The sequence below is a fragment of the Nesoenas mayeri genome, assembly GCF_963082525.1.
Source record: "Nesoenas mayeri genome assembly, chromosome: 2".
NCBI classification, from domain to species: domain Eukaryota; kingdom Metazoa; phylum Chordata; class Aves; order Columbiformes; family Columbidae; genus Nesoenas; species Nesoenas mayeri.
This window is the reverse complement of record NC_137543.1, coordinates 115,054,562-115,072,067: the sequence shown is the minus strand read 5'-3', so window position 1 is coordinate 115,072,067 and position 17,506 is coordinate 115,054,562. Positions and strand designations below refer to the sequence as shown.

The 17,506-nt window shown below is 41.1% G+C and overlaps 1 protein-coding gene across 1 annotated transcript in view; it reads left to right on the top strand.

Moving 5' to 3' along the window:
* BMPER (BMP binding endothelial regulator) overlaps positions 1 to 17,506 on the top strand; it is a gene marked incomplete at both ends in the record, with an annotated part of 145,674 nt that overhangs the window by 102,431 nt on the left and 25,737 nt on the right. The gene's annotated exons all lie outside the window — the stretch shown is intronic.

Sequence of the window (17,506 nt, the reverse complement as noted above, 5' to 3'; positions counted from 1 at the left end):
GCACACATCTGCTGAACTATTGGGCTTACTAAGAAAAGCTTTCTAAAATGACTCCATTTCCCTTATGAATTGCTTTCCCTCTTCTTTTATAATGAGACAGAAAGACTTTTATCTACCCCAGCAGAATATGTCTGGGACTTGGAAATGCTAGAAGAAGATACACAACTTGGCTTGTAGTCTATATGCTTCTGCATTTAGTTTGCTATAGGGTATCCCTGTACTTGGAGCCTTGCAAAGAGTGAAGATTATATTGTGTGCAGGTTATAATACTTTATCTTTTCTGATGGCTGGAGATACAGCAGAGAGCACTAGAGATACACACACACGCACATGGGGTCTGTTGAATGCATTTCAGCAACATTCCCAGCTCACTTCCATCGTCCTCTAAAGGTAAGTGATGACAATCCAAATGGAAAACAGGCACAGAGAGATTTGTTTCATTTTGCAGTGGATTTTTTGTCCCTTTTTTAAAGTAGCTCATGATTAATTTAGTGCAATACACTTCCTGACACCACAGCAGAAAATGATTTATATTTTGGCTACAGCAGCCAGAAAAAAAAAATTCTCTACATGCTTGCACACAAGAATTACCATAGAGCATTTCTGTTCCTTTAAAATGATGCCTTCTATTTGTGCTGAAAAGACAATGAAATCAAACAAGTATTTAATTTTATTATGTTCTTTTGTAGAAAAGTCTATTTTTCCCTAAGGAAGGTTTATGTTGAAATGACCATCATATTCTGTCAGAGGTAGCTGTTTGTTTCCTTCCATGTAAATGTTGCCAGCTGTTAGAATGCTCAGCTCCCAATACAGGAATCAAGGATAAATATAAATTAAAATTAAATAATGCTATTTAGTAGAATGCTACTTCTTGTTAGAAACTGACAAAGTTATAGCAAGCAACTTATTAAATGACCATGGCCATTTCTCATACTAGGAAATTCCCACAAGGAGATAATGGTTATGGGACACACATTCAAGAAAGTTTTGGGAACCTTTCTAACATAAATCTTTGCATATATAAATATGTCTGTGCATGTGTGTGTATGTTTGTGTATATAAATACAAGTACTTAAGAGATTTGCATTTTTCCTGTTTGTTTGTTTTTCAAATAAGCCATTGCTGGTGATATATTTTTGCAAAAAATGTAAATTACAATTAAAATAAATTTAAATTAACATTTACAGCTTTTTACTGAGGTCTTTTAGGAAAGTATATTTAGTCAATATTTTCTGATTTCAGGCTAGGTTTAACTAAAAATTTCCCAGTTCTACTTTTTTGACTATGAACAAGCTCCTTAGCAGTAAGAAAAGAGAGAGAATGGTAGGGTCAGGTTCTTTCATTTTTATGTTAATCTCCTATTTGAATTGAATAGCTTCTCAGTTTTCTCCCTCCAACATTACATATTATGGAATTTTTCCGTTTGAAATACTGCATTCTCATGAGTTAACGTTTCTGAGTCATTCTTCCCTATATTATCAACATTCCCTCATTTTCATTATACTGCGCTGGTAGTGACCTGCTGTTAATAAGAATCCTCAGAAATAGAAATAAACTCAGCAAGAACATTACAAATTAGGGTGTGTTTTCTCCAAATACCCAAAAAGGCAGTGAATAATGCATTGCAAACCTTTGTCTGACATTGTGTTACTGGGGAGATGCCTGTGAAGAAGTCTCAAATTCATTTTAAGTCTCATTCTTCTTGCAGCTCTAGTTTCTGCTTTCGTTAGCCATCCAAAAAACATATACAGCAAGATTGTCGTGATTGTTAGGTGAATATGGTTAATGTTTTAAAGAGCAGAGATACAGTTGTATGGTTGTGGGGTGAAGAATAGCTAAATCCTGAGCTTGACCTTGATAGATCTGTGACACCTTAGGAAAAATGGTCATGCAGCTTGCCCTTAATCCTTTTTTTGGTGACTTGTGTTTCTCTGCAAAGCGCATGGTAGAGTAAAGCACTATATAAATGTACAAGAAAGGACTTTGAAATAGTCCAGACTGCAAACTAACAGTTTTAGCTTCTAATTTTATACCACTCTTTTAATTCTTTGTTTTGTAACTAGACATGTTTTATGAGCTTTTAATTATGTTTTGTTTTGTTTAGTTTTGGGTTGGTATTTTTTGTTTGTCTTCAATGCATTGCTAGTTGTTCAGTATTCATGAGTAATACTCTAAAAATAACCCTCAGGGTTGAATTTTATGGAGGCAACTTCATTAAGCAGGGAAACAATTTTCAATTTCCAGGAGATTTTGGTAGAGTCTAGTTGAAGAAGAGATTAACAGTGACAGTCATCACCATTGCCACTTGTCTATTTTGTTATTTTAATATGGCTAAACATCCTGGATTAGTCTTTGCCAAAAAAGACACAGTTACCAAGGTTACTCAGTAGAAGGTTTCTACAGGGGATACTTTGACCATGTAAGCAACAAAGCTTGCACTCACGCTCCTAAAGCTGCTCTTGAGTATAAGCAGTACTAAAAATAGGTGATACCATCTGAATTTCTCATGCTGCTGTTACCAGAAAAAAAGCTCTATCACATTGTCAAGAAATATTATGGTACTATTTAAGCTCTCAGATGAGAATTTGGGAACTTAGGGGACCTGAGGAAGAAGAGGACTTTCTGTGCTTGCCAAGCTCCATCCCATGGCTGATCACATTGTGTATCTTCAAGCTGTGCTGGAGCAGGAGCCTGGAGATGACTCCAGCCCTAGTGAGGCCAGGGAGCAATGTGGTGTGGGAGGCAGGTCCCCTGTGTGCCCCCATCCCTGCTTTGCTCAGCTGTGGCTGACACCTCTCAGGACCCTCCTTGGGAGGCACAGGAGCAGGCAGGCCCAAACAGGGGTGTGGGGACCACAGTGAGAGAGGCTCAGCAATACTGTGTGATAAAGGGACCAGTTGGCCTGCGGGAGACACTTTAAAGGAAGGCAGAAGACTAGTAATCCATCTGGAGTACTGTGTCCAGTTCTGGGCTCCCCAGTTTAATAAGAACAAGTAATTACTGGAAGGAGTCCGGTGGAGAGCTACGAAGATGATTAGGGATCTGGAACATCTTTCTCACGACGAGAGATGGAGAGAGCTGGGTCTGTTCAGCCTGGAGAAGAGAAGGCTGAGAGGGGACCTTATTTATGCTTATAAGTACCTCAAGGGTGGGTGTCAGGAGGATGGAACCAGACACCTTTCAGTGGTGCCCAACGATAGGATGAGGGGCAACAGGCATAGACTTAAGCACAGGAGGTTCCATTTAAACATGAGGAGAAACTTCTTTGAGGGTGATAGAGCATTGGAACAGTCTGCCCAGAAAGTTCGTGGAGTCTCCTTCTCTGGAGACATTCAAAACCCTCCTGGACACATTCCTGTGTGATCTGCTCTGGGTGAACCTGCTTTAGCAGGTGGGTTGGACTAGGTGATCTCCAGAGGTCCCTTTCGACCTCAATCATTCAGTGATTCTGTAACACCTTCCCTTGTTAGCATACGTGGATTTCTAGTAGGTTTTCAAAAATAGTTTGGTATCACCAACAGATTTGGAATGTGACATCAATGTGATATCAGTATATTACCCATCTCTAATACACCTGCTTAGCAACTGAGTTCATAAATGACTAATTAGACATTGCTCAAGATTCTCACTACTGTCATAATTTTGGAAAAATATTCGATGTCTTGCCTTTGCCATGCAGTAGATTTCCCCACTTGAGACTGGAAAATTTGTGACAAGACTTTTATTGTTATTACCCTTATTATTATTATAATATTTCTGTTGCTGTTGCTATTGTGATTATTATTATTCTGTTTTTAACAGACAACAGCATACCAAATAATTAATTACTGTTTTTCTCTTTTCTAATTGTCCTAAGAGGTATGTTTTTCTCTCAAACAGTTGAATTAATTATATTCAGTATTTGATGGCAAGCAGTAATTAACATAGTAATAGCCTCATTTGTTTGAATCTGTTAATCAAATACATTCAGGAATTGCAAATCTACTTTATTGCAATTCTAGTCTTAGATGTTCCTTGTGACTGTGCTGACATTGCTCCACCTTAGCTCAGGTTAATCAGTTAATGAGTTTCTCTTTCAGTTGACCAATTAACTTTATGCAGTCAACTGCTGCATTCTTGCAGCTTTTATAAAATTTTCCACTTAACTAGAGAAAATATTATTGTTTAGAGTTAGGGCATCAATTGCAATGTTGTTTAGTCCATCATCTCCCTATTATTAAGTTTGACAGATATGCCGTGAATGGCTGCAGAGAGCATGTGAGCCATAGCATTGCTAAGTTAATTACAAGCTCTGTTTAAAAGATGGGGACCAAGGGTTTGTGGCTTTGAAGGAGAAGGTTTGAAGGTTTTTTTCCCCTGTTAACAATGATGTCCTACAGCTGTAAAATTCATGTGGTTATGCCCGTATGTTCACACAGCAGGGTGGCGCAAAAGAAATGTAGGCTGAAGAATGACTTCTGAAAAGCCGGTTTCAAGTGTTAAAGGGGTGGGTGGAACTGAGATCTCTGGAGCCCTCTGCCTGCTGCCAAGGGGGCATATTGCAAAATTCTCTCCCCTGAGGTTTCCTGGCCCAGGCTGTGCATGTGGGCAGAGCAGGCGCCTGCACTGCTTCAGCTGAGGCTGGGCTGCCCCAGGGCTCATCTCTGGTATAAGTGAAGTGCAGCTGTAGCTCTGACTGCTCACCAGGGTCACTCCTGTCCCTGCACCAGCCTCCACATCTGTCTTTCTACCCCCCCAGGGCAGAGCCGGCTTGTCCACCCACTTCAAGACAGGCTGGTGGTGTCGGCTCCAAGAAAAGGAATAATGCATGAAACCATGGCTGGTCCCCTTGCAGACCTGGCAAAGTGCGAGGTCTGTTGTTCCCACTTGCCCTCCTGCTAAGGTAGGGATGGTCCCATGCCTGTCAGACCTCCTGCCTGAAGCTGGCCCTGAGGCTGGAAACTAGCGGGACCGTAACCACAGCAAAGGAGCTCAGGATGAAACAATTTACTCAGCTTCTTGGGCAAATTGTCACTGTGCAGCTGTATGAGCTAGGGGGCTTCTGGTTAGAAAGGAATTGAAAAATATTTGAAATAATAATTGTATTTTTGAAAGCAAATCTGCACTAAGACTTAAGTTTTCTATGAGCTGGATGCTCTACTTTCCAGTCTGCTCTGTTCAGCATCTTTCAGTCTTTCATCCATTTGAAGCTACCACGGGAACTTCAGTTGCTTGCACTGTTAAGTGCTTAATAATTCAGTCTTTCTATACAGAAATATTCTTCTTTCTAACATGCTACTTATACACGGTGATCCTTGCAGATCTGCACTGGAGAAATGCGCAAAGGACTAAGCCTAAACATGTAGGTACTGGGAGAGCTGGTCTTCCCAACCCTTACAAGAGTACTGGTGCTTGGGAACACATTCTCCACACATTAGGCTGGGCTGCCTACTGCCTTTACTTAATGCCTGCTATGCGAATGGACGTTATTCCGCAAACCACTTCTAAATGCCAGCCTGTGCATCTTGTGTGAGGCTTGTGATGAGCTCACTGACATACAAATAAGAGGCACCATGACTTATGCTCCTGGTGACTGACAGTGCTAACAAATGGGAGAAAACGGACCTTGTGGTGTCTGATGCACTTCGGGATTTCTAGCAGACAGTAATGAAACTTTGCTACCTATTTGCGGATGGGAAGGAGTACCACAAAAATACCGCATATATCTAAGTCTATAGATATCTATTGTTTTAAGCCTCCTGCTTGAAGTATTTTTCATCTGCTGTAGCCAAGAGTGAATGCAAGCTGCCAGAAAAATACTGTTTAGATTTAAGGATTAGAAGTTTGGATTTCGACAAATAGGTTGAGTGGTCAGCAAAGATAAATCTGAAGCCAAGCTGAGTTAAATTATCTTCAGATCATGATTCCTCTTCATTTTTCCCCCACATCCCTGCCCCTGGTGGGGTATTTTTCATGTAACCAAGCCTCATCCACTTGTGTCTGTTTAGAAAAGCACCTCGGGAATTTGAGGCTAGAAAACATTCTTCTCTTTGTATCAGTGGTTATTACAGCTGTAAAACATCGAAGCAGTGCCAGAGGATTCACAGATGTCTCCTTTCCTGTTGAGGTATTGGGAATGGGGGGGATGAGGGGTGGTGAGGGCTCCAAAATCTGACAAGACCGTGGTGTTGGGCAGACACCATTCACCTGGGACCGTCTGTGGCTTGCTTCCATCCGAGAAGCACATGCTTCCCCGATGACCCGCTTTGTGCTTCCCTTTATGGAAAGATAATGATTTTTTTTCTTTTTTTTTTTTTATAAAAAGGATTTTTCTTTTTTTTTTTTCTTTTTTTTTTTTTTTGTCGGAAAATCAGATGAAGCCTCATACTACTCTGATTAAAACCCAGGGAAGTTTCCTTTCCTTCAAAGAATGACATATCTGGAATGTGTTTGTTTTGCTTACCTAATTACATGATCACAACCCTACCTGATGCTGTCCTTTTACACTGAATGAGATGTTATTTCCTACTGATTGCAAGAACAATATCAGGCTTGTTTCCTCTCTTTTCCAGGAAATAACTCAATTTGTGCTTATCACACATTTAGGTATATAGAGACTTACTACAAAAACCCACTTCTGCCTAGTAAAACTTAATTTCTTTCTGCTATATTACCTGTCTCAATGAAATTCAAGTCGGGTGTTTCATAACCAAATACTGTCTTCCTCATTGCGCAGTGTCTGACAGATGTGAGACTCTCTATGAAAATGTAAGATCAGTTTGACAGAGACAAAAATGATCCTGGAGGATGGTAGGAACTATGGGGAAGGGAGGAGATGGGGAGGCATCTCGGAGAAAAGCACGGTACCATAAATGCCCTTCTCGTTTGTCCATATGGACTGCATTCTCAGAACTTGTTTTTCCTGGATTACCTTTAACATATGTTTGGTGGGGTGGTTTTGTCCTTTTTTCTACAGTGCCTTGGAGTCATGGGATAAGATCCTTGTTCACTGAAGTAAATGGGAGTTTTGTTAAATTTGAGTGATAGGTTTTCATTGTTGTGAGTGTTCCTGTTCCATGCAGGTTTATTATACTAATTTCTTGCATCAGTTAGTAATGCTTGGTTGGCCTTCCCACCAGTTGCTGCACCACAGACAATTCAAGAAAGCTTCACCTGGTTTAGAGAGGGCAGGTCTATTCTTTACTGGGGTAATCAAAGTGAAATGCATGCAAATTGGGGCTCCCAGGTCCTATATACTTGCCACTTTTTCTCCTAGGTGAAATCTAAGGGGTGGCTTTCCAAGACAGAAAACCTAATTTGTCTGGCCACAGGCAACTGAGAGATCATTTCTGTGTTTCACTGACTCGAGCTCACTCATGGCTCTTTCTTCTTGGCCGTAAGAAAAGCCTGCAGTGCTAGTTCTGCTGTCCCTCACATTTTTCAAAGCTTATCTGATAGGCTTTTAAATGTGCCCTAGGCATAACCTTTTCAATACAGAGTTCTCCTTCTGAAATATCCTTATTGAAGCTGCAATCTTAAAATGCCACTATTTCACAGTGAGTGTGAGCGTGCTGTAGGACTATCACAGCAAAATACAAGCTGTTGTATACACTAATAAATATTTTTTGAAGGGGCCCTTTCACATTCTGGAAAACACCCCTGAAGTTTCTGTTATATAGTACAACGCATAATTTTTAAAAAGAAGAAGACAGCAGGTGTGGGGAGCTGGTAGAAGAGCAGAGTGATATCCTCCCTTGTGGAAATGTTTTAAAAGACTCCACCTGCCATTTGGTGCAACTTGATCCGTTCCCAAAGCAAAAATACTTGCTACACTGAAGTATTCTTTTTAGCTGTAAAAATACCACCCCCCTCCCTTTTTTTTGGAGAAATGCTATTCAGAAAGTTGTCAGCATCATCAGAGGAAACCACCCTGTGTCTCTGTCAGGTACCGCAGAATTTTAACTACAGCTGCTACAAAATCCTAGACCTCTGTTCGATCTAATTTAATTAACCTCTAAGACATGTTCACAGCAGGGCTTTCGTTGCTAGTTTGTTTTAATTTAATTCTGGCTTTTTATGTTTTAAGCTTTATTGCAGTATTGATTTTAAATAAAATCCAGAGATGCTTAGCTGATGGTAATATGTCTATTTCTGTGAATAAATAATTCAAGAAGCCAACCCATCGGATCTCATATTCTGCCTTGGGCAGAGGCTAACAAGTGTTGCAAGGAAGAGGAAACCCACCCATACTGTAGCTGGCCAACTGTGCCATGTCATATATGGTGGAGAAATCCCTTCCAGGCCCCTGAGATGATCAGTTTACATCTCATAGCATGAAATTTTAATTACCTTTCCTTTAACATGCGTAACTGCAAAGCTACTATATTTCAGCTCCTATTTTAAGCCACCTGCAGTATATCCTGCCTAATTAGACACACAGCAAAGATGAATGAGGGTGTTTATAAGCAGGCAAATGAGACGAACTTGTGGGAAACATTTTAAAAATAAGCTTAACCTAATCCTCCTGTTATTCTTCTGAGTTCATTTATGCTTCTGGCAGGATAACCAGACAAAGTAGGACGTGAGCTGTGACCAGCACAAAAAACTTTTCTGTAGAAAGTTTGCCTTAGGAAGGTTTTGACAGCTCTGAGCAGCTTATCAAGCTTGCTTTTGCTGTTGTGCAGAGACCCAACTTGCCGCATGAAAGGGATACATTCTGGAGACTTTATATGGGTTAGATTTAACTGAAAGCTTTCTTGTGGGTGTTTTTAATAGCTGGAGGTTTTTCCTTCAGTTTTGCTGTTGTTTCCTAAGTCTCACAGGGCAACCAAAAAATCTAGTGTGTTCCCAGTATTTGAGGTCTCTGGGGACCTTTGCATTATGTCAGCTTTTTAGTAGCTTTCTGTAGTATAAAGTAGCAATCCAGGATAAAGGCAAATCTGCTCCTCTCCTGACCGTCCCTGTAAGGGCTTGCTGTATAGATAGGCATGTGAAGGTCCTACAGCCCACACTTGCTCCCTCAAGTGTGCAAAGTACTAGTGTGTAAAGCAATTAGGTTCTGTTAATTACTCAAGTCTCATTTTTCCTTCAGTCTTCACAGCACATGAAGGCGTCAGCACCTCACATTAGCAGTGATTTATGCAGCCTCACAAACAAGCGCAGCACAAGCCATTTCAGGAGGCCTCTGCTGCTGCCATTCAACCTGCAAAATTTTCGCTCACTGGGCAGCAGAGAACCAAGAGGAAGAGCAGGTTGAGCACCAAGCACTGGCAGTGTGGTGAGAGGCAGGCACAGCACTCATTTAAGTGCAAGCACAGGGGTCCTACGCATCTGTATGTGGCAGGGCCAGCACTGATGAGGGCTGGGGCATGATAGCAAAAGCTTGTGATTCCCCCCTGGCAAATCTTGGCACCTGAGGATTATTGTACCCTGTGGCATTGCAACACCAGAGCAAAAAGCAGACTCAAGGGAAGTAAGGCAAGAATGGGTGGAGATATTTGTGCTTATATGGAATATGTATTTATCCATCTCAAATATTTACCATCACAATCCCTAATCTTGGGCAAGGTAAGCAGCACAGGCTGGATGCATGGGTGTGCATGTCAGGTTCACCCACCCTTTAAACTGTTGAGGTGCCACTTAGAAACACTTGTTTGTGGCTCTGGTCTCATAGTTAACACTGTCTCTGGTGAACTTGTCAGACCAGGCATAGACTTATGCTAACATGGTGAGATCTCAAGACTGGAGAATGCAAGTGCCATCCTGGAGCAGGGGTAGATCTGAAATGCCACTGGACCCCAAGTACACCATAAATAGTCCCTTCCTTACCCAAAGAGAGCAGTAGGATTGTATTTTCATCCAAATGGCGAGCTCTGCATATGTGAGAGCAGGTGCTGTGATTTCAGCTCTTCATCATGATGTGCAGAGGATGAGAGCATTTAAGTCTCTCTCTGACTCCCCCACTAAAGCCAGTTGAAATTAAAATTGGTGGGGAATGTGCTGGGAATACTAAAGGGAGTTGGAGCCATATGTTTTCTTGCATTCCTGTGTACTCCTACAAATAACATTCTGTTTATATCATATTCCTGAAACATAAAAGTTAAAATAAATCCAGAATGTGAAAATTAATAACAAGTTATTTCTCTTATGATCAGTCCAGAGGAAGCTGTCGTAAGTGTTAAGGTATTCAGACAGCTGATTTTTGTACATCAGCTCTCAAGTGAGGTATGTAGTTTACAGAGAGTGAGTGCTTAAGGTTATGTAGTCTGTGAGTACATGAAGTAAGAGGCTGTTGAGGATGGTGGATACCATGGCAGCAAGGAAAGGGTTTGTAAAGTTCATTTCCTAAGTGCTCCTTCTTAGCACTTTACATTTTCAAATTGCAGTGTAAACATTTAATTCTCACTGCACCCATGTTTAAAGTTGTTGAAATGAAGAAAGAGTTCTTTGCTGTGCAGGAAGCCAAGAGCAGATTTGAGATTAAAATGTGAAAGTGCCCAGTTCCCGGCCTCAAGCTCAAGTCCTTCTGATGGGATTTAAGAGGTTTCACATGCACAAGAAAGGTATTGTCTTATTCTTGTCAAAGCCCAAATTCTTCTCAAACTTTCAGAAGAAAGCATTGCTGGTCTTTTTAAGAAGGTACTAAATCTTCTCTACTTCTGTAAGGCCCTCATAATTCTCTATGCAGCAATGCGTCTTTGGCAAGTAAGAACCTTAAAACAAGGACTGAGGCATGGACTATAAAATACTTGCTTTTGGAGCAGAAGGAGTCAACATGCAAGAAAACCTCATACTTTGTTTTTGGATATCAAGGATCAGGCTGAGATTTGAAAGCCCATTTTTGTCATTCTGCTCATCTCTCTGTCTACACCGTTCTCCTCTGATGTGCTGATTTCTTAGTCCATTGTTAATGAAAAAATTTACGTATTCTCTGGAGGGACATTTTTCATCATGGCAAGGTGATAACATAGATCTTAGATGTTCTAGGTGTCCTCAAAGGGTGACATAAGCTTTCAATTATTTCAAGATTTGCTGTGGGTAAAGAAAACTTTTTCAAAAAAGGCTTATAGACTGCATGGCATGAAGAATAAACTTCTTGGCCTTGTTTCCAAAGGCAAAGATGATTTCCTGATAATATAGAAAAGGATCACCAAGATAACACTTGAAGGGGTTGAAGATTGTTCTTTAATAAGAGAAGAACTGCACAGATGCCACAAACAAGTGGCTATTTTATCTGTCATTGAAGCTGTTAACATGCCCTCAGATTTTATTCACTAATTAGCCTGTGTTTTGTCAGCGTCTGCAATATGTAGTTCCAACCATTTGCACCACGATTCCTGACTTTACAGAAGATCCAGATCTTCACTGCAATCACTAGCAGCAAATATCTGATTTCAAAAATACCCACAAGCACAAAATTGAAATACAGTACACAGACATTTCAGCCCATTAGTAAGGGATATTTGACTCATCTTCCAGATCTCCTTTAACTCAACTGTACTGATCTCCAGATAGTTTGTGTCTATGGTTAGTTTGATCTTTAGACAGTAATTTCAAACTGGTGTCCATCCATCCCCTGGAGATGAAGAATGCAGTTATCAGGCACCTGTGAAACACGTACTCTGCTTGGTCAGGCAAGATCACACAAAACACTGTGGCAGAAAGGCAATGAGGGAACAGCCTTCTCTGGTGGGTTATTCTCTTCTGAGCTCAGGCTTTCTCCCAAGACATCCAGGCTGCTGCCTGACTTGACATAATCTATTCCATAGCCATAGCCTGTGTTATGGAGCAGCCAAGCAGTATCCCTGGCCAGGATTTCCATCTGTTTTTCGAGGTGAGGAATTCACACTGAGTGGTTCTCTTTATCAACTGCACGCAAACTGTGCTGTCTCGTGGCCCCCAGAGTTTCCTTCACCTGTGTCTTTCATTTCTCTTTGTTTCTCAGTGCTGTTCATATTTCTTTCCAAATGATAAAGTACTTGGCCAGGAACATTTTTAGTTATGGAATACTACAGGGATTTTTTTCAACATTCCCTATCTATGGAAGTTAGTTTTATATGGGCAGGAGAAATTTAAATGTGGCACTGGAAATAATAACTCTTGCGGCATAAAAAGATGCTATTTATTATCTTCACTGTCCTTGCAGCAGATGCAGGCAATGAGTTCAAAGTTATGCCAAGGTTAAAGATCCCGTGCACATGCTTGGAGAATTGTTGGTGGAATATCTTTTAGTTCCATAACCATGATGGGCCTGATCAGCAGTGGTCTATGCAAAATGTTTGAAAGCTTTTCCATATGACTAGGAAGTCAGGAGTTGACAAATTTCCTCAGTGTTCATAATTAAAACCCAGAAAAAGATATTAAACAGTTACTGGTTTCTATGTTGTGGTCAAAATTAAGATTTATTGACTTGAGAACCAATATTGACTGAGAGGAAACTAAACTTGATTTTTCCCCTAAGGCCAACCAAGTCTGGATGTTGACTGAAAACAGAAGGTTGCATGGTATAGACATCCATTAGCAACATTTTCCAAGGACAGGAACATGTTTATTCCACTTTCAGAATGACTCCAAATCTTGTTATAATGTTTGTTACAACTCTTCACAGAAGTTAGTGTTACAGTGTTGCTTTAGAGAGCCTTTTAAATTGTGGATATGCCCCTTCAACATACAATTGTTAGGGTTATGTAGAGTGCATGAAAATGCTGGCTTGGTAGCCTCAGAGAGGGAGCATTGTGTGTTGAGTATGTACAATGTGAAGAGCAGCAACAGGAGCTTCTTGCAGCATCCTACTGCTATGTTTCCACCTCAGGCTGTGACAGCACAGCTTGCTGAAGCCCATGCTTGGTGTCATCCATGTATCTGCACAGTCCCTGACTGTTTCAGAATTACTGCAAACAATCTGGTGACTTTTGTGACATGGGCTTCTCTTTCCTGGGAAGCAAGAAAATGCAGATGAACTCATTCCAGGTCACCACTACTCTTGCTTTTGTTTTAGAAGTTTATCATTTGAAAGCATCAGGTGCTTGAAAGAAAAGAGTTTGAGCCAGGGAAGTCAGAGATCAGAGCCTGATCTCATAAACCAACATTTTACATGATTGTCACTCCTACATATACAACATATGTATTTTGCCTGCTTCTGACTGTTGCCTGAATTACATTGCTTAAAGATCTGAAGAGTACAATTTTTTAACAGTTGCTATGAAATTAATCTCCTGCAGATGCTGGCTTGAGGCTGGCAGCATCCTTCATTTTCAAGCTTAAGGTACTAATAAAATTCTGAAGTCTGCTTTCCATTCAGATGTGAGAAAGCCTTCCAGTTTGACATGAATCAACTCTTTGATTCAACTTTTGTCAGTGGCATGAGTGGGGCTAGTTCAGCTCTCAGGGCTCTAGAGAGGATTGTATTTAATGAAGTAGCCCAATAGCCCATTCAACAGTTAGACTCAGGGAAGTAGTTTATCCAGGAGCTTTTGACACGTCCCTTCTTTGGCAGCTTGGAGCCTGTCAAATTACATGGTCAGACCAAATTCAGGGTTCTTAGTGGTTCAACAAAAGGATTGTTTTGTGAGCTGAGTGTGAAATGACCAAGAGAGGGTAACTATGCTTATGTGCAATAGGAACAGAAACAATTTTTATAATATTGAGTGTCAACTGCAAGAAAACCAGCTTTATCTTAAGACTAATGCTATTCCTGAAAGACATCAAAGAGATGTTTGGTTTAGTTTTCAAGGCTTGTATTGGTTTTGTCCTCCTCTCTTGTAGCATCCACTGCCTGCTTTGAATGGGAATGTTCTGGAAGTACAGTGACGCCTTACTTGTCCTTTTGGCTCAGGAAAATACATTATGTCCTGGTAGCTGGCGTTTCCAGGAAATAGTAATAAGTTCTCACAGAGTTTACTAGAAGCCAGTTGCCTCGATGTTAAAAACTTTTAGTGTTCCTGCGTATGTCTTGTAAACATGAATGTTCTCTTTCTGTGCAGTAATCCAAACGAAAGTGTGAATAATACCCTTTATTTTTTGGTTGACCCTTTGTTTTCCCCTTTTGCAGTACAGGTGTGACAGTGATGAAGGGACATGTTTACAGGTCTGTGAGGCTGCTGGAAAAAAGATCCCTCCCAGGGCTGTTCACAAGGTGAATCATTAGCCTGACCGTGACAATAAATACCACCACAGAGAACATGCAAGGATTTATCCAAAGGTCACATTCACCCAGAAGGTTTCTCTGCTGAAATCAGCTCACAGCTGTGTTAAGATTAAAGAGTGTCAGAGAACCACAGTGTGTGCGATTTTTTCACTCTGAGTAAAATATGACCTGTTTGTCTAACAGACCCAGCTGAGGGATGCTAGTGTCAGACTGCCTTGGGGCTGTCATATATATTTCCACTGGGTTTTTAGTGTTCAGGAATCATCTCCTCTTTGATGCATTTATCTGACACATCCTAAGCTCCTGCAATGCTCAGGAGGAGATCTTCCTCCTGCTATTCTGAGAACTTTGATAGTCACTTAGAAAAGGGAAGGGTAATGGCAACAGCCCAGACAAATGACTGAGGTCAAAGTTGTGCCCCAAAAATGGAAGCAGGCCTAACAAATCACTTTTCTTCTCATTTGAATGTGCTTAACATGCAGTAGGCCAGGCTGTGATGTGATAAGGAATTTACCTGCAGCTACAGGCAGCTGCTGGGGTGACTAGTCGCTGATGGGCTTCAGTAAAACCCTTGCAAGAGTTTTTATGGATGCGTGTAAGGATGCAGTTGTGTGGTTCAGTGTGTGGCAACATCTCCATGTCTAATCTTGTTAACCTGATTCTTTCATTGATAATATTTTAAAGTCAGGAGTTTTACCCTTAGTGGCATAGAATGCACTGTAGCCCATGGTTGCATGATGTCTTTCTTGGTCTCTTTCACATGCAGATAGCATGTGTTTTCTCCTTCTGGCTTTCTGAGCTCAGGGAGGGTGCCTGGTGGTATTCTCAACAGTGACAGTCTCCAGTAGATGCCATGGAAAAATGCTGTTGTGGCAGAGAGGGACCTGGAGTGTTGCTGTTCTGAATGTTCCTTGGGAAGCAATTGTGGTTATTGTTGCATCTGTTCACAGTAAACAAATTAATCTTCTGACATTTGTGTTGCAGAAAACACCAGAGAAAAGCCATGAGAAAGTTTAATACAATTTTAATTGCCCTTTGTCATTTACTACCCACAAGTCATTTAATTCTTTATCAGAGGACTCCACATTGGAGGTTCACATGTGTTGGGTAGGAGGGAAAGAAGATCTGTTGGTCTCTCCTGCTGGGTTTCCATTGTGAGTTGATTTTTCTGAAAACACTCGGTGGCATGTTTTTGCTCTGTATTTTAGAGAAGCTTCAAGTGATCACCTTGTGAGAAGTGGACCCTACGGGGGACTACACAACAGATTATAGGCAAATATTTTGACAGCCCAGCAAGAACTCTTTAGCAGCCAGGTTAAAAATTATGTATTTACAGCCAGTGGGATTAGAAGTGACCTTCGTCTAGACTGACAGCTCTCGCAGCAGTGTAGCCACGCTGGTTGTTTTGATCATCTCTGAACCTACTTTCTGTTGTCGGAATTCCACACGTTTCTTATGTGGACTTGATCTGGAGAGTCACATAATGGTTGTGGGTTGCTATAAGAGATGGTTTTCCATGTGTGTTAGCCTTCAAATATAGAAAGCTGCCATGAAACACAACATGAGAAAAGAGGAAAACACCTGGGGCTGAACTGGTGTCATGTTTCTATTTTAGTTCTGAAAAAAGCCTATGTCTATATCCAAATTGCACAAGACAAAATACCTTAAATCTGTTTTCTTAGCTTGTGCAGGACTCCTAGAGGACCTTAGTCAAAGAAGAGCACACAGCTTTTGGCAGAAAACTCAGAGCTCTATGTTAGGGTTTGTTTTTTTAATTTTCTCTGTTAAATACAAAGGTGATCCAGTCCCTACGAAGAAGAACAGTACCCACTTTAATGTAATATTTCTCTGTGTTATTATGACACTAAATAGAAAACCTGCAAGCAGTGTGGTGATACACTCAGCTCTACCCAGTTAGAACAGGTAAAGACCAGAGTTGCATTGTAAGGAAGTAATCCCTTTTCTTCAGGTTTCCAAGGGCTTTCATTTTGAATCTCCAGCGTTTTTTAGTACGCATAAAAGTTTTTTGACACCTTCAGGAGGTCACTGGTGTTTTGGAGCTGGGTGAATGGAAGGCGTCTTAGCTCTGCCCTGTTGTCACATATGAACCAGCTCAGGGATACCTCAGTCAAAGTCTTAAAAAGTGAATATGCTAGACAAAGCCTCCAAATTCAGAGTGAATCCTCTAGTCAAGTGCTACTGTAGAGTCTGTTCAGCCCCACTGACCTTATGGTGCAGGTGGGTTATCAGCTGTTCAGAACATGGGCAGCCATTTAAACCACTTCCATGGCCATCAATGCAGAGATTTGCAGATGCAAATACAATAATATTATCAATAATTGTACCAAAGGCTGAAATATTATCAATCGTTGTACCAAAGGCTGAAACATGCGCTCGAACCATGCAGGCAAAAAGCACTTTAAAATTTATTTTGGATCTCTTTTGTACATCCACCCTTCTCCTCTGTCGCTCTCTGGTACTCTAGCTCTATTGACACATGCTTGCAAAAGAAAAATCATAACAAAATTGCTCTTTAGAAAGAGACCTTGAAGCAGTGACCTTCATCTGAACTTTACGTCATGGTTTCCATTGGCCGTCATGCTTGGAACAGTTTGAAATTTCCTGGCGGCTTATCCATTGGCTCAGCACTTGGGTTTTCACTTTGTCTTCATTGCCCAATTAGTGGGCAGGGAGTAGAAATGTGCTTGTAGAGGGGCTTGTTTTGCTGAGTTTAGGTCTCAAATGAACCGAACAGCTTTGCTAATGTCAATGTTCACTGTTGAGCTTATGGCAGGGTTGCTGGGGAGTGTGTTTTAAGGAAGACAAGTTGCACAGGCAGGCTGTAGGGGTTGTATGTGGCATCTTTTCCAGTTTGATGACTGGAGTTCTGAGGTTAGCACCAAATTTCAGAGTCCATATGAGCTGGGGTGAGAGTCTGGTGCCGAGGGCAGCAGCTGGGTGCTTGATCTGCAACTCACAAGTGAAAAGTATTCGCCATTTAGCTGATCTCTGGTATCTGCATTTTCTGACTCATGTGCTGTGTGATTCTTGTGATGCCTGGAAGCAGCAATAAAAGTGGATTTAGAATGAAAAGGTTCAGTTCTGCTATGTGGTCTTTTAGAGTGCCATAGGTTTTCCTACATAGGTTTCTGGGAAAAGGGCTGGACCAGGGGACAGTGGAGTTTGTTTCATGTCCTAGGAATTTGCACTCCAACTAGAATATGAAGTGGTTCAAAGTTTCCTGCAGATAAGACCATTGAGTGCAACCGGCAATGCAAATGGAATATCTAAGTGGACAAATTTGTTTTGACTGTTGCTCTGTAAATGGATGTCTTTACAGGGAGTGTCCCTTTGTGGTGCAGAACATGCAGAGGTCTAGGA